General features: G+C 37.4%; 1 long non-coding RNA gene across 1 annotated transcript in view; it reads left to right on the top strand.

Annotated features, from left to right (window-relative positions):
- LOC140622138 (uncharacterized) overlaps positions 1 to 20824 on the top strand; it is a 36985-nt gene extending 16161 nt beyond the window's left edge. The window contains exon 3 of the long non-coding RNA XR_012021833.1: positions 20643 to 20824. This is a non-coding gene — a long non-coding RNA (uncharacterized lncRNA). The remainder of the gene's footprint in view (positions 1 to 20642) is intronic.
- Positions 20825 to 26586: the final 5762 nt, after the last annotated feature.

Genomic DNA, 26586 nt, shown 5'->3' with positions numbered 1-26586 from the left:
AAAAAAAAAAGAAAACAATATTGTCTTTCTACGAATTTTTCCTGAAATTGCCAAGTTTAGGTGAGCGAGGATGGCATTGCCGTTAAAAGTGACAGCTTGTTGTCTTTCAATCAGCTCTCCTCTCAAGGTAAAATTCCACTCATTCTACATAACCCGGGTAAAGACCTACTTCCTTGAGACATGGTACTGCGTCACCCCTCTGTAGTTTGCTTCTGTCCCTGAAAATCTCCCAAGAGTTTGGCATCTGTTGTTGTTGACTTGGGTCTCAAGCACTGATTCACTCAGCCATCATTCATTCAGCATGGTTTGAATATCTGCCATGTGCCAGTCCAGGTGCCAGGCTCTGCAGATACGATGGTGAATGGGACCCTGATTACAGCCTCAATGTAACAGGGAAACGTGTGTGAAAATAGATAATTACGGTACACTATGGGGGCATTGTTGTAGAGCTTGGAAGTTTCTATTACATATTGACAATGAGAGAATTACACTGTTGTGTTCTTTCTTTAGCTATTATTTAAGCCCCTATACGTGTTGTCTCTCCGTATTTATTGCACTGATGTACACATAATGCCTATTCTTAATTAAGTCTTCTTGATAAAAAAAAAAGTCTTCTTGATAAAACCTTGTTTCTCTTCCTTTATCTTCTCTTATTCTTGTAGCTCCTCACTGTGCACAGGGAGACGGCATTTCTTCTTGGTTAGTCCAGTACTATTATTCTGAGTCCGTAGAGGGTGGTGGTTAACAGTACAGATTCCGGAGTCACATTACCTGCATTGAATCTTGACCTGGTTCCTGGATAGCCTTTGAACACCAGGTGAAACATTCAGCCCCACATTTCCTCATCTACAAAATGGGGGTGCTAAGAGCCCTCACCCTCACGAGCTTACGAGACAGCGTGTGAAGTGGCTGGCACACAATCAGTACCACGTGGACCACGGCGTTATTGGTTGACCACGGGACAGAGGCAGGCCCTCCAGCTGATAATATAAGGACAAAGATAAAAGCTATGAATAATTGGTTGATTTTCATTTTTCATTGTCCACGCCTGTCGGGGCCCCTGCAGCATAGAGAGGGGTTCCTTAGTAAGGATCAAAGTGGAAGGTCGTGGAAGGATGAGCTTCAGACCTGTAATACATGGGAGCCTGGGGGCAGGGTCTGAGCTGCCAGGGAGTGTGCCTCTCGCTCATCCCAGAAGAATCCCTAGGCTTTGACTTTACAAGAGAACAGGTAACAGTTTCTACTATCTGGAAAGGTCAATCGATCTAAGCGGTAGAATTGAGATTTGGTTTATGGACTTGAAAGCCTGTTTTTTTGTTTTTCTTTTTTAACTTTATAACCAGAGAGTGTTCCCGATGGGACCAGGATCCAGTCAGCACACAGAATAGTGACGACACAGTAAATACATGGTCAACTGGTCTTAGCGAGAATTGGTAAGAGAGGACTTGTGAACATGGAGCGTGGGGTGTCCTGTGTTATCTAGGGCGGCGAGGGTGGGGGAACAAGGATTATATGTCTTCCCACATGCTTAGTCATACCACAAGCATTGTTAGTGTGAAATAGTTTGTAAGATGCTTGACAGTTGGTGAAACCCTGCTTAATATTCACATTTTATTTATTTATTTATTTATTTATTTATTTATTTATTTATTTTTCTTAAAGATGTTATTTATTTGTCCATGAGAGATACAGAGAGAGAGGCAGAGACACAGGCAGAGACAGAAGCAGGCTCCCTGCAGGGAGCCCGATGGGGGACTTGATCCCAGGACCCGGGATATAACCTGAGCTGAAGGCAGATGCCCAACTGCTGAGCCCCCCAGGTGCCCCTAATATTCACCTTTAAATCACACTATGCCGGTATCACACATTTACGCTGTGGGAGTATCATACGGGTTTGCTTTTTCCTCTTGGTGTTGTGGCATCATGTTGTCTTAAATTCAAGTGTGATATTAGGGTTTTAAAATAGCATACCATTTAGTTTGACACTTAGGAAACTCCATTGTTAGGGGTCACACACCGATGTCAAGATAAGGCATGATTTTGCACCATTCCCTTCCTACCCTGGTCTTGGCCCAAGGCCGTTCACTGGTGGCAGGGCCTTGTTCTTAATCTCACAGTCCTGTGTTCCCACGGCCTAGACTCTGAGGGCTGAGGGAGGAGTGGACTCCTGAGTATCCCCAATCTAGGGAAAATCAGGCAGCCAGGGTCTGAGTGTGATAAAAATTATGTAATAATTTGTAAAACTTAGAGATGGAATATATAGTTCTGCAATTAGAGATGTGATGGGGCTTTAGTTTACCTACATTAATCCCTTGGAGGGATTTAAACTGAATGCAGGTTTGTTATTTTTCCATATGGCTCTTTGTATGTCTTTTTAACAAGCGCAACGGCTTTAGAAATCCTTCTTCTAGCAATGTCTATTGTTTTCTATTTGGGAAACATTCTTAGTCTCAGAGTGGTGCTTGCAGCACCCCATCACATCTCCCCACCTTATACCCTGCCCTCCACTCTGACTTAAAAAGAAATAAAGAGAAAGCACACCTGTGTGCATCTGAAGCTTTGTCAAGACTCTTTGGTACAACTGAGCGTTTGTAAATGTTACGGGACGCTGTACACATAGACCAAAGGGGGCATTTATCAAATCGGAAGAGCACTATTCCACTGAGACTCCTGTTTCCAGCTCTCTGCTGTGAGTTGCCTTGAGAATAATTATGAGCAAGCGCTGCTTGGATGTGATGGTGGTCTGGCCAGGGGAAGAAGATTCTGGGCATAAATAGCAGCTAAACAGCATAAGAATCAGCTATCTGTTTAAATAATGCTCGTAAATGTCTATAGGCAGCCTGACTAAATTCTGGGATTTTATTTTATTCAGGCTGCTATTTCTTTGTACCACCAAACTTGTGGAAAAGCTTTTGGATTTTATTTAAAAACAAACAACGACAACAAAAATCCTGTTTCTCATCCCTCCCAACCAAAACCACTACTATCTATCTATCTATCTATCTATCTATCTATCTATCTATCTATCATCTATCATCTATCTATCTATAATTTATTTTTTGATTTTTGTTTAATTTTTATTGTGTCTGGCTCTTTTAACATTTGTTAAATGATTAGTTTTCTTTCATTATTTGTTAGCCATAAATGAATCTGGAGTCTTTTACATGTTTATACGTATTATGTAAGTGTAGATAACTACATTAGGTGTGTTTCAAAGACAAATCTCGTGTTTTTTAATCCAAATGACTCTTAGCCATATGGTTTTGGCAGCACTTTGAATTCTAATCTCAATTTCCCATTTGCTAGTTGAAACCTTCTGCAAGACAAATAAGCAAACAAGAAGAGAGATGGAAAACTTCTTTTTGTGTGGTCCCAGGTTGATATATGGTAGGAAAGGGCAAGTGTTCACACGTATTTGCCCAAATTAGAAAGAAACTGTTGCATACTCTTGTTTTTGAATGAAAATACAGAATTACTGTCTTTCCCTTTAGGAGGAGAGGACTGGAGTGATACATTTTATTTGCAAATGGGAGCTCGCCATGATCACGTGCTTTGTGGACCGAGTTTGCCAGATTTCAGGGGCACTTGGCTGCAGTTGTGCCTTCGCTGTCCATGGTCCTTGAGTCTCCGCCCTCTTCCTTGACTGTGGAGAATTGTGGAGCAGTTTTCCTCCTACTTCTTAGGCCTTTTCTGTCTTCTTGGATGGCTTGTCCACTTCTGTTCACGTTCTTATTTTATGGTTTTCTTCAGGGTTCACTCTCAGGAGCTTCCCTTTCCAATATGCCATCAATTTTGAATGTACCCTGTTTTTATGGCTTCAGAGCTCAACTTTATGTCTCCTGCCCTGACATCTCTCTTGAGCTCCAGGTCTATATTTTCACATACCTGGTGGAATTTCTACCTCAGACCCAACCTGTCTAACACTGAGCTTATGGCTTTTCCTGTTCCATCCTTTGATGTTTTTGTACCAAGTCGTTATCACATGTACTCAGGCTCTAGAGAGCTTTGTTAAGTTTTCTATGATTTCTTGACTTGTGCTAGATTTTTAGAAAATGATTGAAATGAGAAGAAAATCTTATTAAATTTTTTTTTTCTGGCTAAATTTGAGTTCAAGGATTTCTTTTGTTTTTCAAAATTCACTGTTTAAATTTTAATTACTTTTATGAAGAACTGCCAATTACTTCAAAATACACACTTTTAAAATGCCCAAAAGTATCCTGAAGGTCATTTAGTGTAATTATTCACTACATAGATTTAGAATTAGAATCAGATGGGAGTGAATTGGGTTTCCAAGCCTTTATGCTTCTACTAAATATAATGAAAAAAGGATGGTTGTTAGCTACAAAGTCTTCATTTCTCTAGGTATGTTCATCTCCATTTCTTTATTCATAACATTTCAAATCTTTAGACCGACAACAGTAACATCTGGAAATTATATGCTTTATATTTAAAAGTCCATGTTTAAAAGTCTGATCTTAGTTTTATCTGACACAAGGGTTTATGTCATCCAGGAACCTGGTTCATGTGTCTTTGGGCCTCTTCATACTTTGTTTCCTGCGGGTAGAGTCACTATCTCAGACCTGTCATGTGGCCAGTCTCAAATAATTAGCCAGGTTCAATTTTTATAATAATCAAGCCAAGAATAATGACATGATAATGGGAATTTAGCAGCAACATAAATTATATCTTAGATTTCACAAATCACGTTAGGAACACATTAAAGAAAGAAATGCTATTCCACTTTTGGAATGGCTTTATTATGTGACAAAAAAAGAATGGGAAGGAATGTGGGCTCTGTAACTTCTACAAGTAAGGGAAATGCACTTGGATATGGGTATAACTTTGGTGAGGCAAAATCTGTTAGTAAACTAATAAAATTTGATTCATTTCTCGAGACAAACATCTCTAAATAGAGCTATACGATAATAAGTACCTACTCGCTTTATGCCTATAGTTCCTCATAGTCCTCTGAAACCAGCCTGGGGTCATGGTTTGCAGCTAATATAATTATTATTTTTCCACCGCAGGCAAGGTATAGTTCCTTCAGGACTTTTGAAATGCCCTTTCTGACTCCTTTCAGGGAGGTAAGGTGATTATCAAATTCATGTCCATCGGAACTGTCTTCTTTTATTAGATCAAATAACACTTTCTCTGGCTCAACTTGTCTTAACCTTCACTTATCTTAAGGGAAAGGAGTTATAAAGACCACAGTGGAGATTTTTCACTTGGTTTGAGGATTTGGTTTATTGGTAAAGGATGAATGTTGAAAGAGAATATAATCATGACTCACACAGATATAGAATGAATACATGTCAAACATTTTATCTCACTCATTAATTAATGAAGGAACCAAAAAAGATATTAAAACTAATGGGTATGAAGGAGTCTAAAGGGCCACCTAATATATAAGCTCATCAGAAAGGCAGGTTTGAATTCACTTAATAGAAGCAAAGCTGACGTCAACAGTGGAGAGGGAATTCCACTGAACCTCCACTGGACAGAATTTATCTGTGTACCTAACACCAATAATTTTTTGGATTACTGTGTTTTCTGCCAGTTATTGTATATCTCTCAGAATTATAAAATATCTAAAGACAATGGGAGGTGCAAACTCCATAAAATTTATCCCTGAGTGTGTTCTAAACAATGCAGTTTCCATTGAAGACACCCTTTAACCTCTTGGTCCACTTCCTTAGCTTTCACCGTTTTTCCTTATGGAGTGCTTGCTTCTTTTGACATTAAACCTTTTAATGGTTTTTGAGGAGGTAATCTTCCAATTTCTGTTGCCAGATGGTTTTCATGATCTCTGCTTCATCCCACCCTTCCTTTTCCCCAACTTCAGCTTAGGCAACTCAGTCATAAACATGCACTGGAGAAGATCGTATCTTAAAATTGGAAAATGATCCTGAAGAGCTTCTGAAACTGATCACATTTGGCTCATTCGGTGAAGCTGTCGTGTGAAAGGAATAAGAATGGAAGGGGAGGAGGGAAGTTTTAGATATTTTAGAATGCATTTTAAGGAAAATGAATCTGAGGGTTTTTTTCTTAATGTGTTTGTTATTTTTTTATAGTAGTTACTACAATTATCCTAAATTACAGCAGGAGATTTATCAATTACATATTGTGAAACATTAACATGATTTGAAGGCTGCGTGATCCAAACTTCTAAACAGTTTTTTTTTTAAGAGAGAGGGAGAGAGAGAGAGAGAGAGAGAGAGAGCAAGCAGGAGTGAGGGAGGGGGGCAGAGGGGGAGAGAGAGAGTCCTAAGCAGGCTCCATACCCAGTGTGGAGCCCGATGCAGAGCTCAATCTCAAGACACTGAGATCATGACCTGAGTGGAAATCAGGAGTCAGATGCTTAACCAACTAAATCACCTAGGCGCCCCTAAACTCATGACTTCACTAATGAGTTAATTCTTTTATCCACTAGATCATAAATTTTGTAAGGGTAGCAACTCTTTGTAAGGTAGCTTTGTTCACTGTTGTCTCCCCAAAGCCTTGCACGGTGTCTGAGGCATAGTATATACGTAACATATATTTATCCAATGAAATTTTAAGAATAATTTTTTGTGCTAGGTGCTGGGGATTAAAAATAAGTTACAGTGTAATTCTTATTTTCATGCTCTTTTCCCCAAAGGAATTGTCTTCAGTGAGGAAATTTCAGGCAATACAGCAGAGTGACGGGAGAATAGTTTGAGTTGGTCCCCAAATCACACCATAGGCACAAATCTCTACCACTTTGGACACAGTTAATATTTTTATGAGAGCTGCTCATGCAACATGCTTGATGTCACCAAGAGGTGGCTGAGGTACATACCACTCCTTGGCTTTTGTAGCTTTTGTTTCTCGGGATTTCCCAGCAACACTTTACCACATTTCTGAGTCTATTCAGTAGCTCTTTCTTTCTAATAGCAGCCTGAGAAAACCACCACACCAGAAATTATTATGTGCTGCAATCCAGGCTAAGTGCTGTGTAATTGTTATAACATTCAATTCTTACAATCCTACGGAGTAGGTGATAGGTTAAGGATCGTGACTGCAGTAATACAGCCAGTGGATGGCGGAGTTAGGACAGGACTTGAGATCAACCTGAATTCAAAAGCTGTAACCTTTGCCACTGATTTGTGTAGGCGCCTTATCAAGAACTGATGTAATGAGAATAGGGCGGAGTTGGTGTTGAGTGTGTGTGTGTGGGTGTATGTGTGTGTGCACACAGCAGGGTAAGATTTCCCCATATAATTGCAAAATCAAGAAAAATGTGCATTATTCATTTGTGCCCAGCTTTAGACTTCTCACCATCCAGGATTCTGTTCAATGAAGAATTGTATAGTGACTCTGACAATTGAATCAATACTTCTATTAACTGTAACATGCAATTTGAAGGTTCAGGAGGTGATTGGATTATGTTTTGTAGAATTTTTATCCTCTGTCGGTGGAGTCTATGCTGCCGTGGAGGTTCCAAGGAGTTTTTGAAACGTGTCTTTACCGCAGAGAGGTCATTTAGTCTTTCATATGATGGCCCTTTGGCCCTTTCACCCACCACTGGCCCGCAGAGTTCAGAAATAGGTGCCATGTGCCCATGATCAATCCTTCAAACATTTGTATTTGCAGGACAGCTTGGCATTTTTCTTGTCCTCACCTTTCAAAATTTCCAATACCCTTAACATTTGATTTTTTTTTTTCTCAGAATGTTCTCCTAAAATGTCTACATTTCTACTTTCTTTAGTTTTGCTTCCAATTTTGAACTCAGTGTGGTTTTCTGAAGTCATTTCCCTCCTTCTAATTAACCTGATTCTATTACACACACATTCCCTATTCTTAGCTTCATTGTATCATCTACATAAATTAGTAAAGTTATTTCAGCTTTATCTCAGACCTCCTTTAACACCTACTCTTCAGAGTTCTTGGTTTCTTGCCATTATCCCTGATTAGTCTCACATCTCTTTTCTCTAGTAATGACCTGGCACGAAAATAATTTTTTTTAATGTTACTTTCACTTAATTTAATTCTTTTCATCAAGGGGCCAATTTGCTCAGATCACAATGCCACTCTGAATTCTTTTGATTGTCTCTTTCTAATATCCCACTAATATGAACCAAAAGTAAAAGAAAAAAATCGAGTGTGTCAGAAATGAGAATAAATACTATAAAGATTTATATATTTATTTAATTTAAAAATATACTTCATCCAGTTTTATTGGTCTAAGTTCCAAAAGATAAATTTTGGGTAAAACAATAATTGCACAGATAGCATATTACAGCAAAATAGATATTTTCAAGAATTTAATTTTCAATTTTTATTTGATCTTTGATTAATAAAGTATTTTATGTATTTTTTTTATTGTAACTTTTCATTGAAATATTTGTAAGAGTAGTGTAGTATCATTAACTCTCATGTAGCCATCACTCAGTTTCAATCATTTTGAACTCATGACCAATCAGTCTTGTTCTATCTACACTCCCAACCACTTCCTTCTTCCCTCTGGAGTGTTTTGAAACAAATTCCAGACATCATATCATTTTATATGAATATTTAAATATGTATTCCTAAAGCTCTCCTCTGGAAAATAAAAAGCAGTGTAATACCATAACCAGTTTTGAACTCTAAAGGACAGATAGTACACTCAACTGTAACCAGCTATGTTCTCATTTCTACTCTCTCATCCCAATTCAAAGCAACACTTCTAATTTTTCTATTGCAAATCCAAGGCCAATGCTACTAAAGGCAAGAAGAAACAACATAATTTATCATTAGCTGTGTCCTAAATAAATAAATACATATACATATGCAATATATATATATATGATTATATATGTAATATACATAACCCATACATAACCTATGTGTTATCATTAAGATATGTGCTATTATTTACATTTTTTTATAAATAAGGAAATGAAATTCATGATGATAAGAAAGACTCTATGTCAGTCATTTAGTAAGTGACAGAGTGGAGAAACAAACTCAAATTCAGCCTTTTTGCTAGTTTTTGCTAGGCTATGATACTTCACAAGCTTAGAAATTGGTTTCAATGCAAACTTTGTAAGTTAATTGTGGCTATGATCATACAATAACTGCTTGATAACTGCTTCCTGGATAGATCTTCCTAGTTCTGGCTCTCCTGTCACCCAATGCACTGCCTGGGTTCCTCTTCCCTCTGCCACTCAATCTCTATTCTAACCTGACCCACTGGAACCTCTGCCATCTTCATGACCTCTACATCTGGCAGGGGCTGAGCTGTGGCTTACTCAACAGAATCCTACCCTTAAATTTCATTTTGTTGACTCTTTCACCTTGACTGACTTGGCCAAAAGTTTCACATTGGCTTTATTAAGAGCTGTGTGGAAATTTTACTTATAAACGTAGAATGGACATACTCTGGGGAGGGATATTTACATGAGGGAAAATTGTATCTTCTTAGCTTGGGGATTTTTAGTTGGTTTCCATTTCAGTGAGAATGTAGGGAATTGGCAGATGGAAGGGAGAAAATAGAAAACTCAGATTTCACTGGGCGAAAGTAATGGTTTTATCATTCATTTATCTACATCTCTTTATAAGATTTTATAGCTTTATTTTTTGTTTATATATTTTATGGAGGAATTGAAGATGTTTGCAATAAGAATATAAATAAAATAAATGTTAGTGCAGAAATAAAAAAGACAAGTCCAGAGAAAACATAAAAGTAGAAAGTCAAGAGAAAAAGAACACACATATGCAACTAATAAGGATTTATCAGGTTATTGTAAATTATGTTTAACTCTCAGTTTCCTTGAAATTGGAAAGATATAGTCAGTGACACAGTTTTTGTTATCAGAGAAGAAGATGCTTGTCATTTGCTTAGGGGAAGTCATGCTTCTCCCAGCAATAAATTAAAAAGATATGTTTTTCACTTAGTTTTTTATGTAGGGAGAGCTGAGTGATTTGGTGGATAGTGTCCAAAACAATATTTTAATAAAAATAAGGAGGACAAAATAAAATAGCTATTTCCTTTATCTCTAAGATGAATGTTGGCCTCATGAGATTACAAAGGAACCAAACGAAGATCATTTAGTGGACAGTTAAGGCAATAGTTGAAATTTGTGTTGCTTGATGTAAGTAAGCATAGAAATTAAAATTATGCAAAGATAATAAAACATTTTATCTCCTTCAAAGAAATATCACTTCATTTAACCAAACTTTCAAGGACATGGAAAATCACTCTGTTTAACCAAACTTTCCAGGTCATAGATAGTTTGGGATTGCTGTATTGTCTAATGAGGACTTGGAATGCTTGTATTTGGTGTCATTGGTTGAGGGTGCATGTACTTACTTGAACAAGCTGATCAGCACTCGGTATGGGGATTACTTAGTGCTGGGCCTTGCAGATTTGCTATGTCCTCCTGGACTGGAGGCCTCTGCTGCAAACCTGTTACACCAGATCCTCAGGCCAAGAAGCATGTGAGTTTGATCCCCCTCTTCTTATTTATTGGGGCGGACTTAGTAGAGCAGAGCTGTATGTCTTGCACCTGGCATTGTTCAATCCAGATGTCAATGCAGATAGGAAGAATAACCCAGAGCCTGGAACAAACTGGGTCCCAATGACCAGTACAAGTTCTACTCAATGAGTGTAGATTACAGCAAACTGAAGAAAGAAGGTCCAGACTTCTAAATGAAAAGTCTCACTGTAAAGCTGCTTAGCATGAAGGTCTTCCAGAAGCCACCCACACAATTTTCACCTATCCAGGAAATATTTCCCCTCTAAATGCATGGAATCATGTGTATGTTGGGGTTTACACTGATTAATAACTATCTGAACTTGAGGGGAGAAAAAAGAACGATGATAAGCAAGATGGTATTCTTTAGATAAAACTACAGAATCTAGCTAGATGTCCAAAAAGTTGGGTTTTTTGTTTGTTTGTTTGTTTTTTGTTTTTGGGAGGAGGGTGAGGACAATCTGGACACAGACACAGTAAGGTGCTAACAATGGTTACTGTTAGTAAGAGGGAGTTGGAGGCTGTTGTCTACTGTTTGAATTTTCTCCATTGCTATACAGATAGGTGGTGGAATTGTGTTCCCTTCTACTTTTTTGTTTTTACATAGTTAAAAACTGAGTAAATGCTAAAATGAATGAATCAAGAAATTAAACTAGATTAGATTAAACAATGAAGATATTCAAGACACTTACTTGGATGGAGAAACTTCTGATTGTCGATAGCACGTGTGCTGCATAGTCACCTACCTAGGGGAGAAAAATCAAAACTAGAACAGAGCACGTCTAAAGCCATTTTATCCTGGAAAGGGTGGCCTAAATGTGAACTATAAACACATTTTAAAGACATCGTCTCAAAAAAGTTCATTTTAGTTTACCACACTGATTACATGTTTACTAGGCACTGGGACACAAGAGAAAATATTATATTCCATTTTAAGATGTCCTGCAGGGCTTTTATCAATCTTTCAGAGTGTGAGAATGGCCTCCATTCATGCCCTAGAGCATATCACCTACAGGCTGTCAAGCCCTGAGACCTCAAACAGCTCCCTGCAAGCCTCGGACTCAGCGGCCACATGCCCTAATCCGAGCTGAAGGCGGTCTTGTTCCATAATGCTGTCTCTTATTACAGTTTTCTCCTGCACTGCTCCCTTTGCTCTGTACTTTCCACAGAGTCTGGAAACTCTGAACATTGCTTTTTACCTCTTGCCTTAAGTGAGTTAATTCCTCCAATATTAGGGCTCTCCCTTCTGTCCTGTCCATGGAGAGACCAATCTTACTTTTTGATCAGCTTCCCCCTCAGAGGTCTCAGGCTCCCTCTTCCTTTGAACTTATAGGCAATGATTTTTTTTTCTTTCTTGGAAAAAATATACATTTATAATGGTTCTGTTAATTATTGTTTTTAATAAGCTATGAAAATATTTGTGTGTACTATTCCCTGAATGATAGATTCTACATTCTGGCAAAGAATGAAATAGATGTTTTCAAAGTTCCTGCAAGAATTTTCTATCCCTAAATTGGTCTAGTTGGCTGTTTGATGTGGGACCTGACCAATGAACCCATGCAAATGAAGTAGGGAGTTGGGACTTTCCTCACTGTACTCGGTAACTTATGCCCCTGGGAAAGGAAAGGGCTAGAACAGTTCTGAAAGCTGAGGGAACTCATCCTCAGTGTCACACTCCATAGGGGGTGTTGAGTGAGAGAAAGATTTGGATCTGCTCAGACAGTTGGAAAGAAAAAAAAAAAGGAAAAAAAAATTAACAAGCAAAGTGCTAAAATCAAGGCGACTAATGTGAGAAAGTAACAAAAGGATGCATCACTTGTAAATACATTTAGCTTCAAATAATAGAAAATCTGCCTAAAAGGCCTACATCAGTGGGTATTTATTCTTCCTATAAAACCAAACATCCAAAGGTGGATTGTTTTGGTGTGAGTTCAGCTGTTCAAGTTATTATCAGAGACCAGGATGCTTTCTCCTCTTCTCTGCCATCTGATTCTACTGATCCCTCTTCGTGCTCTTGCTAGCCTCTTGACCACAGGATGGCTGCTCGTGTGCCAGGTATTATGTCCAGCTTGACAAGAGAAGAAGAGCAGCCAATGACATCTAGCCCCTCTCACTAGGAAAGCAAACATTTATCAAGTTTCTCAAGGAAACTTCTCTTTATGCCTCATATGTTCCAGCTGCACCGTGTGGGCACCTTTACATGTAATAGAAGCTGGAGCTCAGGGAGCGCTCATTGTCCCCCCTGGGTCTGGACACATAACCACGTTAAAGAGAGATCGAGTATCAAGTGCCAACCAAGGGATGGGGGTAGGGGGTGAAATTAGGGGCAGGTAACCATGAAGGTTGGCACAATAACCGACTGGTCTCTAGGCCTCTTGGAGTCCTATAATGTCTACCTACACTGCTTATTTTAAAAGATTCTAAACTAAGTTCAGACTAGAGCATGGAGTCACCATTGGTTTTTTGTTTTGTTTTGTTTTATATGTGCCTAAGATTATTTGACAATGACAGTTTTAGAAATGTGTAGAAAACAAATTCTTTATTCAGATAAACTCTCTTGTTGAACTGTGGGGTTCCTTGTCCAGGGAACTGTGGAGGAAGTTGATGTGAGGCACGAGATAGCATATTTTTTCCTGTTTTTGGCACTACCCAATCCCAATGCTTATCTCCTCTTGTTGTGGGAGTGTGGTGGGAAAAGTAACTGACTCATATGTTGTCCATTGTAACTATAATTTTTGTTTTAATGTATGTGAGTTAATTTTTCTGTTTTTTTCTCCTATTCTAGAGGAAAATCTGCAACCTTGGATTCTTTACCTTATGCAAACATAAAAGAAGCTAATTTAGTTAAAAGTTGTGTTTATGGAGATCAAGGATAAAAAGGGTTGTGTAGAAAGGCAAATCCTACACAGATAATTTAAAACTCTTAATAACATGGAACATCTAAGGTTAAAACATAAAATTCCCTTTTAAAGTTTTTGATTGAAAGATGAATGGGTACTAGTCCCAGAATAAAAGAATAAATCTGTGTGAAAGTTTAAAAAGTTTAAATCCTTACCATTTCCAAGATGAATTCTCTCTAATGGATGAAAATGCTGTTATGAATCTTATTCTTAGTATATTTTTTAAGGAAACCTGCCAACACCAGAGGAAATGCCCTTTTATTTGCTGGGATTTAATGAATGAATTGAGAGTTTTTGAAGGCAGTGAGGTATACATTTAGAACTCTAAGAGGTTAAATTCAGTGAAGAGAGAATTGTGTTTACTATCTAGGTTTTTCAAAATTACTTCCATAAGTTGGAGCTTATGTGGCATTCTCTCAAAATCTAGAAGATAATCTAGAAGATCATCATACCTGTCCTTATTTGAAGCATTGAGATGTGTGGGAATTTCCATGAAATATCTTAAGCAGTAGGCACATATATATTTTCCTGACTTAAAAAAGATATAGAAAATTTTCAGAACATTACATAGGTTTTGAAGTTGAATAAATTATGTCTTATGATAAAAGGACCTTGTGTAGTTTCCATGTGTCAGAAACACTTTTTCAAGGCCAACTGAGTGTTTCTAAGTTGGGAAGTGGATTTGCTAATGTTTACTGTGCTTTGCTGTGCACACCATTTCTCCTCTACCCAAGTGAAAAACTCCTGCCCTGTGACGCTCGTGCCTCTGGTTGTGCTCTATCATCTCCACATCATCGTCATCCATGAACACCCAGTTGCTGTTTGTTAAAGTCTTAAGCACTAGCCTCCCAGTTATCGTTGCCATTCCATGTCCTGTTGCCATTCTGGCTCCACCTAACTGGTCATTCAGTCCTGGAATATCAATAATTTTTTAAAAAAGATTTATTTATTTATTTGAGAGAGAGAGAGAGAGAAGCGGGGAAGGGACAGAGGAAGAGGGAGAGAATCTCAAGCAGACTCCCCGCTGAGTGTGGAGCCCAACACAGGGCTCAATCCCACAACTCTCAGATCATGACCTGAGCCAAAATCAAGAGTCAACTGCTCAACTGACTGAGCCAGCCAGGTGCCTCATGGTAGGTACATCAATAACTTTTATTGCTGCTTTCTTTCTGTCAGTGTTGGGGCTATTTTCAATCCACATGTACTTTATAACTCATTTGGGCTTGTGGGGCTCCTCTAATTCTGGAGTCTTCACTCCTTGGCATCTGTGGCACTTCCTACTTTTCTTCCTGTCCTCTAAATGGTCCTTATTAGTCTCTTTTTAAAGCTCCCGTTCTCAATACTTCCCTTGACTTTTGTTCCTTAGGACATCTCATTCTACGTGTCTTCCTAGCACCTCCCCATGTCTGACATGGCAACATCTAGATACTCATGAAGACAAAATCTACAGCTCCAGTTCAGAACTCATTCTTGACACCGAGGCCTGTATAAAACTTTGTACTGGATCTGTCAGTTTGGAGGTCTGAGAGAGGTCTCAAACTCAATATGTTCCACACGTGCTTCCAGTTGTCTTCCATAGCACATTGACCCATTGGCCATTCCACTGCCCTGGGGAGTTTAATTTTCTATTTTTTTTCTATCTCAGTATTGACATCTGATTGCTCAAGTTATAAACCCAGAAGTTTAGTTTGCTTTTTCCTTTCCTCCTCATTTATTCTATACAAAATCAATTAATTCCTGTTGATTCTCCCTTCTAAATATCTCCACAATCTTTCTCAGATGTGCTTATTTCCTCCCCATACTTCTTGCTATTACCTATTAATAGAGGACTATTTCTTTTTCTTTTTCTTTTTTTTAAAGATTATTTATTTGAAAAAAAAAGATTATTTATTTGAGAGAGAGTGGGAACATAAGTGGGAAGGGCAGAGAGAGAGAGGATGGGAGAATCCCAAGCAGATTCCTTAGCTGACTGCAGAGCCTGATGCAGGGCTCTATCCCACAACACTGAGATCAGGACCTGAGCTGAAATCAAGAATTGGATGCTCAACCAACACACCACCCAGGTGCCCCTATAGTGGACTATTTCTTAATAAGGCCACCGCAGTAGGTCTTGCTGCCTCCAGCCCCCATCTCATCTCAGCATCTCTACCCCCAAAAGGCGATATAATAATATTATGTTACTCTCTTTCAATTGTGTCCCATTTTTCTTAGCCTAAATTCTTAATTGCTTAATTCATTCACATATACCTTCATGACCTGGCCTCTGCCTACTGGCCTTTTTTCTCTTTTTTGCTTTCTATGGAAGTTTGAAGATACCACCCATGTTATTCTCTATAAAATTTTATAAAAGTTTGAAGATCCACCCATGTTATTCTTTATAAAATTATATATATATATATATATATATATATAATCAGATCTAACAAGCGTGGAGAGGGAATTCCAACAGATATTTACTTGACTCCAGACTTGAGCTGTTGGATTCCCAGCAGTGCTGCCTATTAATTTATTCATTGTGTTCATTCTTCCTGAGTGCCCACCGTATTCTAAGCACTTTTCTGAGTGATGAGAAAGCAATGGTGAACAAGATGGAAAAGGACCTTGGACAACACAGTATAAAGAATGTAAGAGACAAATGAGTAAGCTGTTACTGAGACAAGTGCTATCTATACAAGTGCTGTAACCCGGGGAGTACAGGAGGACAGGTGACCAATTATGGGGACAGAGAGTGGTTGGAGATCATATCTATATCTATTTATTTATCTACCTAATAACATTTTAGTAAAGTGTTGTAAGGGAAATGGGATGGAGTGTAACTATATGGGGCAAAAGTGTTCAGGGAAGGCCTTTGTGAGGAGCCAACATTTAAGCTGAGATTGAACAGAGGAGAGGAACACATAGCAAATGAGAATTCTTCGGAACCCTGTGCTTTCCTTTCCCTCACACGTGAATTTAGACAGTAATAGTAACTGTCACATAGGAGGACTTTAGGACTTGAATCAGATCAGCCATATAAAGTATATCTCCCACCATCTGGTTGATAGTAAGCACTAAACAAATATTTGTTGTTGATATTATTAAGAATAAAAGTAGAACAAGCTGTTCTTTTTGGAAAGGAGACTAGTTACACCTATTTTACTCTACGTACTGACACAAATTTACTTATACGTTGTCAAATCAATTCAAACAAATTATTATGGGGCACCTACTATGTGTAAGGCAGTGGGCTGGATGGTGTGGAAGGCTAAAGAAATATTTAGAAACTAAGAACTCTTTCGGGTCTACATTTTACTTCTGTTACTTAATACTGCATTGTCTCACTATCTATTTTAGAAGCTACCCCCCCAAGTGTCGGCCTGAACCCCACCTCCCCCACAGTTCACACACTCTCACACACATCCCTCTCTTTATATTTTCCCTCAGTTTGGCTACTTGGAGATTCAGTGTATGTGACTTTTCTTGGGTGATGACCTTATAAATCATTTGAATCACAGTTGGTATTTCTGAACATTTGAAATGCTCTCGGCAAGAAAGCCTTCACATTTCTGAAAGAAAGGCTGTCACAAATACTGAACTTTATTGGAAAAAGAGCCAGATGCTAATGGAAAATATAAATGTTATCCAAGAAAAGTTTTGTATTTGTATATTAAGAATAGTTTTTGTACCTAATAGCTACATGTGGCTACATTTCTTTTCTTGGCGTAGGTGTCCACTTCCAAGGAAATGATGACTGAAATGTTAGAAATGCAAAATTAATTAACACCTTGTATAGTTCATTTGGCTCCTGTGGATTCAGTAATGGCTTTATTTGTATATAACTATGTCTGTTGCTTATTTTTGACAAGTTGGGACAAAATATCTGCTCTACACAATTTCTGGGTTTCTGATGCTGCTGAGAATAACTGTAAGGATAAGAGGTAGTGAAAGGAGAATGAGAGACTATAAAATGTTATTGTGAGGGATTATGCTTTTATTTGCACTGATTATGTGTCAATCCTGGATTTTTATTAAAAGTGATATTTTAAGGCTAATGGCTTCTTTTGTAAAACAAAGTTAAAGAACATGACTTATTTTAATTAGTTTTTCAAACCATAAAGATTTGCACCTTGAAAGATGTTTTTATGATCTGATTGCTAAAGACAGTGTCCTTCAATAATGTAAGAGTGATCTAAATATGACAGCAGAAAAAAGGGCCATGAAAGCTTACCTTCACTGTGTTATCTATTATTCAGTTGTTCTTTTGTGCTCATTTCACTTGCCACTTTCTCTGGAGACAAAACAGTGCCTAAACTATCCCAAACAGGAGGAACTATTCTTTAAACCTAAGTTTTGCCTGATAAAACACTGTTTATTATGTATACATAAGAAAATAAAAAAAAATTTTAGTATGTAGTTGTAGGGCAGATTGCAAAATGAATTTCATCAAGTTTATAGCTTGGTGATTCTACATTAAAACTTATTTCTCCAATATGACAATGACCTCTTCCAATATGGGTGCATGCATATAAATGTATGTATGTGTGCAAATATATATGTTAATGTAGTATATTTATATATATTTAAGTCTTGTAAAGCTTTATTGATTATTTGTAGGATTTCTAAATTGCTTTTTTAAGTGGCATCAATATTAGATTTCCCACTATGAGTTGGAAATATTTGAGAAACTGATCGGTCCATGAAGTATCAGAATTTAATATTGTGAAATTTGAGGTGAATTATTGTGGGTAATTGACCTTGGAAATGCAATGTATTAAACTTGGTGATAGATCATTTAATAATGAGAACATTATTAAGACACAGGAGAACAACTAGTGTTTATTTATTAATTCAACATTTATGTAGCACCTATCAAGTACCAAATACTGGGCAAGGTTCTGGAGTAGCAAACTGCAGTTGCCCTGGTTTTCAGCTGTCTTTCATGTAGCCGTATCCCCTCTTTCCCTTGATGTCAGTATCCTCCCTCTCTGCATCAGCTCCCCCTTCACCTTTTGGTCCCAGGGGAATGGTCATGAAGGCAATGTTCTCTGAGCCCACAGTGATAGGCATTTGACTTAGGTTAAGGCAATCATTGTATTCGGCATAGTGACAAATTCATAGATGAGGCTGTGACTCAGGGGGATTAATCTGTGGATGTTTGGGAAAGAAGGTTTGCTTTCCTTCAGAGTTGCTAACGTGAGATCACAGAGTGTATCAGTTTCTCACTAGTTTCCTGTTAGGGTTGGATTTCTATCTCTTATAGTCAAAAGTCCAGATTAATAAAATTGTGGATGTAGCCATAGATAAAATATGCAGCCATAATAAAAATTAGCCCTTAAGTAATTCCACCTGATTTGACAGATTTATAAAGCCATGTTTCCAGTGCAATACGAAAAGCACTGTTTGTGGTATGTACACAGTGTAGTGGAACCAGACAAGAGAAAGAAACGTGTCTTAAGGGAGTGTGTGAAGGCTTCAGAGAATGGTATTTGAGCTAGGTGTTGAATTTTGTGTGGACAGTCAGGAAGGCAAAAGAGAGGAGAGGGCTTATGAAAATCAAAGAGATAGCATGTAAGAGCATAGAAATCAGAAAATACAAGGTGTGTTCAGAGATTGTAAGAAGTTCATAAACCGGATCCCTGGGTGGCGCAGCAGTTTGGCGCCTGCCTTTGGCCCAGGGCGCGATCCTGGAGACCCGGGATTGAATCCCACATCGGGCTCCCGGTGCATGGAGCCTGCTTCTCCCTCTGCCTTTGTTTCTGGCTCTCTCTGTCTCTCAGTCTTTCATGAATGAATAAATAAATAAAATCTAAAAAAAAAAAAAAAAAAAAAAAAAGAAGTTCATAAACCATGAAGAGAAGTAGATGGAAGATGAGGTTGAGTTCTGGAGGTAGGGCAGGTGGGTTTCGGTAGAATTTGAAAAGTTTATACCCGTGGAAAAAAGATATGTCACCTGTCCAACTCACAGGCTCAGCCCTAATATTGACAATTTTTAAAAAATCCCGAAAAAAAGGAAAACTTTAAAAGTAGTTAACATTGGAGTGTTAAAAACCTCTCAGCATTTCCTGCCTTCTGTTTTATGTGTCCGCCAGGCTCAGACCTTTCATATGTCCACCAGAGTAATGAGTGCAGGGAAACTGGAAAGGGCAAAAAGGACGAATTATAAATGATAGATAATTGGGGGAGGCTTAGTTCCAGCTGCTATAACAAAAATACCATAGGTTGGCGGGTGGCTTACAAACAATAGAAATTTGCTTTCTCAGAGTTCTGGAGGCTGGGAAGTCAGAGATTAAATCACCAACAGACTCAGCTCTAGTGAGAGACTGCTTCTTGTTTCATACACAGCTGTCTTTGGTCTGGGTTCTCATGTGGTGGAAAATGAGAACTCCGATCTCTTCAGCTCCTTTCAAGAGCATTAATCCCATTCATGACCCTCATAACCCCATCACCTCCTAAAGTCCATACTTCCTAATACCATGGCATTGGAAGCGAGGGTTTCAACATATGAATTTTGGGGGGGGTGTCGCATGTAGTCCATTACAGACTATCTTTGGAAAAGTGAAAGAATGGAAATAAAAAGAGGAAAAAAGCACAGTAAAAGCTGAATTTGAGTTTTTGAAGACTTTAAACACATGAGCCTAGAAGCTAGAGACCAGAGGCTATTGGTAGCTATATTATGTTAGATAATGAAAAAATATTGGGAAACTATATTTAATGCCATTGCTGTGTGTTTTGAATGGAAGTTTCCCTCTGCTGCCTCTTCTAGAGACATTAATAAATATTTTTCAATGATTTTCTTTCATTGTTATTGTCTATATATTTCTTTTGAATGGGACACCTGATAAGGCTTTCCAATTTTTATCAGCTTATGTAAAAATAAGAGACTTCTCTACATATCTTCAGTTGAGAAAAGGTTAAGTACACATTTTAAATCTTTAGCTTGGCGGGGCTAATTATATAGAAGTATGTGATGCTTAATTTTATGTGCCAGCCTGGGTAGGCCAAGGCACCTAGATATACCACAAAGGTATTTTTAGATGAGATTAACATTTAAATCAGTAGACTTTGAATAAAGCAGATTACCATAATGTGTTGGGCCTCATGTAATAAATTAAAAGCTTTAAGAGGAAAAAAATGACTGATGTTCCCAGAGGACTTGTGTATTTTTTCCAATGCCTATAGTCTACGCTCAGTTGTCTTGATTTTAGAACAAGAAGTGAGATGATGAGAACAAGCAAGATGAAAATTCCAAGGAAAATCTCTTTAAAGTAACATGGGACTATTTCTTTCCTAGTTTCTGGTCTAAGCACCTTCTGAAGACTGAGCCTCTTCTGAGCAGAGTAGAGCCAGATCCACCTAAATGAATTGGAGAAGATAGAATCAAAATAAGGCGAGTCCCAAAATGAGGATGAATACCAGGGGAATGAGCTACCTGCATTAAATGATTTAAATGTCTTCTCTCCAAAAAAGAAAAGTATAAACTCTTGATGGACATCAACACATTATTCCAAAAATGCTATTATTTTAATCTTGATCACCATTAATGTTTTTCTACGGTTCAGGGTTTATTGGTGGGTTCAGGAGGGTGGGAGAAGGATGGTGTGCATTCCTTACAGAATCCAAGGTAAATTTTACAAGCTGGAAAACCAAATATGTATCATCTGCTTTCCTAAAAATTCCATGATTCTGTGAAAGTCTTAATGTTTCTTTCTATCCACAACACATTTTTTTCTGCATTGCCTTTCCTACAATGCTCTTTAACAACTTTGGCCATGTAGAATGGTCAGAAAGAACGTAAGTAATTTAGGCACAGGGATAAATATTGAGTGTACTTCCTGAATTCACACAAGAGCTTAAACATTTTTTTAGACAGTGTTTCTAGCCTTCTAAGAAACTCAGATCAATAAGCGAACGTCACCAAGTGCCTTTGAGGTAGTTGCCCACGCATCTCCAAGGCTATTTAATAGATATGTTTAAACTACAAATATAAAACAATATGTAAATTCTGTGGAAGGTGTGGTAATCAAGCTGGATCCAGTATTAACCAAAGAGTAGAAACAGACAGGAAAAGAGAGCTAGCCTTCCAGAAGTTTACATCATCCATCCTTGTAGCTAGTATGCACCTAATACAACCTGAGACTCCAATTAGCACTCAGATATTTTGGAAATGAAATTTTAAAACAAAACAAAACAAAATAAATTAAAAAAAAATAAATTTTAAAACAACAACAACAACAAAAAAAAACAGTTCATCATTTCAAGACGATTCTGGTGGTTTTTATACTGATATGGAGAATTATTTTCTGAATAGCACTGTGTACGCACTCAGAATTTTATAGCATACTTTTAAATAAAAAAAACATTTTCTGTACTCCTTAATGATACCAGCAACTGATGCCCATTTGCTGTGTCTTCATGTAAGCACTTCTGTGGCATCTACTCTATGGCCAGCTGGGAATGAGAGTGGCTTTATTTAGGGAAGTTCCTGAAGCACTGCTGAACCTTTATGACCTCTTTGAGAGAAAGGAAGAGCAAATCTCCCTGGCATTATTATTAAGGAAGAATACTGGTGAAACAATTCAACAGCCTTTCTTTTCGAAGAAAAAAAAGACTTATAATTGGAAAAATGTTTGGGGTGTTGCTGACACTACAAAAGATGAAAACTAAACCCCAAAGTAAAAGTGACCTTAATCAGACAGTACTTTAAAACACTTTGTTCTTCCAATTTGCAATCAATTTTCTCAGAGATGTGCCACAAATATTACAATATGATTATGTGATGTACGACAATAATTTAAATATACAGTATATCAAGGTAGAGATGATCATTGCTGTCAATTTTTTAGTACAAACCTGTGCAGAGAAAGGTATTAGGCCTGTTACATGTGTCATTTTATTTATTGTCCTGAACAGTTTTATAAAGGAAATTTTATTATCCACAGTTAAAGGATAAGGAAACTGCCATAGTGAAGTTAAGTAATTTAACAAGAGCAAATAACTAACTTATGGGGCTAGAAATTTGACCTAGATCTGTGATTCCAAAGGCTGTGCTTTTTAGTTGGTAGCTATCACATCATCTTCGATGACTTGCAACGTGAATAAATAAGCAAAAATAAACAAAGCAAAACATGAAACCGATATGCAATATGATGAAAACATTTTTGTTTATCAAGAAAAAAAATAAGAGAATAAATTTTTCTGAAGGTAAAAGTTTACTGAATGTGCCAGTCTATGAAAACCCCCAAAAGCAAGTTCCGTAAACCTAGTTTTCGACTTACATGCCTTACTCATGACTTTTCTTTTATTAGCACCAAAACTTACTTTTAGAAATCTGAAAATAATGGATACTAGTACTAGGATTATAGTATTTGATAACTATTTTCTATTTTTTGTTTGATTCTTTTATCATCTGAAAGGAGAAAAAAAGAGTATTTTTCCAGAAATATAAGAGTCTACCTTTATTAATCCATGCTCATCTTCTAAGCGGGATCAGGTATTATGTTGCTACTGGATTTGAAATTCATGCTGAAATTCACTTCAGTTGGAGTTTTGTGCCGTTGGCAAGCTGTGAACAATGCCGTAGAGGGGTATTGCGGATAGATGTCCCCGTCGGAGCATGGTTTAAATTCTACAGCAAATAAAAACCATGCCATGGCAGGAAGGTTACTGATGAGTAAATACTTCAAGCTTGCAGAGATTACAAATCATTCATTCATTCATTCACTCACTCAATCACCCATTCTCATGCATTCATTTATTTAATAAGTATTTTTTCAGCCTCTGCTTGGTACTAGGCACAGTCCTGGGTGCTTAGGAAACAGTCATGAGCAGAATAAGCTGAAGTCTCTACCTTGTGAAGTACACCTTCTGCTAATAAGATACATACATCTTTTTTCTTTTTTTTAAGATACGTACATCTTAAACATGCTAAACTCCTGTTTAACATACACCGAGACCATCGGCCAAGGGTCAGCAAACCTTTTCTATATAGAACCAACGATTAGTATTTTAGGCTTTTCCAGCCCTGCTATTTCTGTTGCAACCAGTCAGCTGTCATTGTAATGTGAAAGCGGCTGTAGACGATGTGTAAACAAGTGTGGCTAAGTCCCAATAAAGCTTTATTTATAAAACAGGCAGTGGACATAGACTACTATACATAGGATCCCATCTACGCCTCTGACTCTCATGACTTGAAGAAAAGGGGCAAACACAAAATGACACAACATGAGAAATTACTTTAAGAGTTAACCCAGTAAACTCCTTCATTTTTTTAAGGTGAATTAACTGAGGTCCTGAGAGGCTGGGTGATTTGCTTAAGGTAACATTAAACTAGTGGCAATACTAAGACTTGACCTATAGCTCGTAGCTCCTGCTATACTCTCTGCTTCACTATATGGCCTCTATTTTGCTGGGAGTAATAGGACGTGTTATAGTATTGTTGTAACATAGATAAAAGAACATTTTTCTTTGGTTTCCTGAGGTCCGGATACTACTAGTATTAAAAGCTCACCAATCTAATAGACATGTATAATCACCAACTCTAGCACCCCATCACACCACCACCATCACTGTCACTATCACACCTCCGTCTCCACCATGACTACCATCACCATCATCCCTCCATCCCCACCACCACCACTGCCATCACCACCCCACCATCACCAGCACTATCAGCCCACCATGACCATCATCATCATCCCATGACCATCATCACCCCACTACCTCATTATCACACCTCTACTACCACCGTTACCATTGCACCTCCATCTCTACCACCACCACCACTGTCACTGTTCCCCCTACCACCATCGTATCACCACCATCACCGGCATCATCATCACCACCACCTCTACCAGCATCACTTTCATCACCTTCATTGCTACCATCATTACAACACCCGAAACAATGAAAGCCCACCAGGAACACACCCAGTCACAAAGCCTGGTTAATTTAACTGGGTGCTACAGAGTCTGAGAATGCCTACAAGTGTAGACATGAAAGCACCTTGGGAAGGGAGGGTTGAGAAGCACTTCTTATAGGATGTGGGTGTGTGCTGATGATTCTAGGGCTGGATTACAGAGCAGAAACTCAATCTGGATTGGTTGCTATCAAGAAACAGGGGCAGCTGGATGACTGGATTTCTCAGTACGTTTTATGTGATGGGTGAAAAGATTAAAGTAAGGCTGCAGGTTGCACTGGTAAAGAAGCAGCAATCACTCAGGTTAGTCAGAAGGGACACTTGTTATTTTGATAGTTGTGAGTGGCCTTGCCACAATTTCATTCCAAGCATCTGTTTTTCACATTCTTACTTGCATTTTCCTTTGCTAATAGCAATATGGGTCTACCACTGGAAAATTATAAGAATCAGATAAGGACAAAAACCAAGAAAATTAGATCCACCATCCAGAGATAACCATAAAGAACAACTTAATGTGTGTATCCCTTTTCTGTATATAAATGCACATGTGTATATTGGTACAGAAATTGAGATTACACTCTACACTCTGCAAATTAACAAGTTTCCCTAAAACATAGCATCATTTTTAATGGTCTGAAAGATATTTCAGTGTGTGATTTTGTCAAATTTATTTAACCACTTATTTTTTATTGTATATTTAGGAGATGATTTCCAGCTTTTTGCTTATATTAAAAACATATGCAAATATTTGTATATTAAATCCTAGAAATAGAATATTAGGGCAGCGCGTATGCACATTTTTAACGTTTTTTAAAAAAAATCTTATTAAATTTTAAAAAATCTTGTTAAATAAAAAAGATCTTGTTAAATTGCCATCAGGAAATTTGTATAAGTTTTTATTCACACATGCAGTGTAGGAGAATATTCCCAATACCTCCAACCCAATCCCATTTTATTGAAAACTGACTTCCACATGATATCCTAAGAGCATAATTTTGCTTAGGTCTTACAATGTAGAATTCACTTATATTTCCAGAAAATTCCATAAACTTTTATTCCAGTGTGCTGTGTGGGCCGGTCACTGTGCTGTGTGCTGAGTACACAAAGATGAAGAATCTGTGATTTTCGATAAAGTCAACATTTTGTCACTGTCTGGATACATGGTCAACTACTTTTAGAGACAAAGACAGAAGATAAGTAAATCTGGTTAGAGGAGCTTTTATTGGAGGAAAGTTGTACTAGTTTTGTGGCACCTACTACAATCAATCTATTGAGAATAATTTATCATCATCTTGGGTGTGTGACAGAAGGTTTAACATTTTCTCCAAATATTTAAGCTTATATTTGAGATAAATTAAAATAACTTTTGTGTGATCCATTCTTACCATTCTTATCGCAAATATATATTGAGCTTCTAGGAAAGTAGTAGTTGTAATCACCCTAAAATGCATTACTGGTTCAGGGGCAAACATTGCACTAATTATTCTGGACAAAAAATGTGTTGGATTTAAGTCCCGTATCTTTGTGCCTGCACTGTTTAAGTAGGCCCCACATCAAGTGGCTACCAAAACGTTTGCAATTTAAGTATTAATATGTGAGATTGCATTGATTATCTTGAAAATAGTGTTTCATGTTGCAAAGTAGGAGTAAACTTGGAGTAGATAATTGCAAAGTGATATAATTAAAAAAAAGCATTTTCTACTCCGCTTTCAAGGCTGAGGATAGCTGCATTATTAATCTGATTCTTGCTTCCTACTAAACAAGCATAAGTTTAGGGAATACACAAGTGTCTTAAAGTTGAATAAAATGTACCTACCTTTCATTTCACTAGAATACCTTATTTTTGCAATTCAGTGCATGTCAATGAGTACTATCAGACTTTTTTTTTGTACTAAACAGCTGTGACTATTTTTTTAATTGGAATAATCTCATAAAAGTTTATACTTTAAAAAGATAATTTCATTTAATATTTATCTATATTCAGAAGTGAAACATGTCCACTAATACCACACTTAGATAGTTTTCTCAATACTTTCTTTTGCTTTTTGAATTGTACTTGATTCCTTCTTATGAAACTTATTTAGTTGTAATGGCCTGTTTTTAAAACAAATCATGATAATGACTGTAATTTGTATTCTTTACAGGTGGTTTATTTTTTTTAAAGTATTGTTGAATCATTCTAAAAACATTTGGATTTAAAAATAAAATATAAAATTCACTCAGCCTATTAAATATCATTCGATATACTTTCATTGTGCCCACATTGTTCTTCTAATGTAATGTTCTATATTATATATTCATCAATTATAATAAAGATGAA

The sequence above is a fragment of the Canis lupus genome, chromosome 31 (genome assembly GCF_048164855.1).
Source record: "Canis lupus baileyi chromosome 31, mCanLup2.hap1, whole genome shotgun sequence".
Taxonomy (NCBI): Eukaryota; Metazoa; Chordata; class Mammalia; order Carnivora; family Canidae; genus Canis; species Canis lupus.
This window is presented reverse-complemented; position numbering and strand designations above follow the sequence as displayed.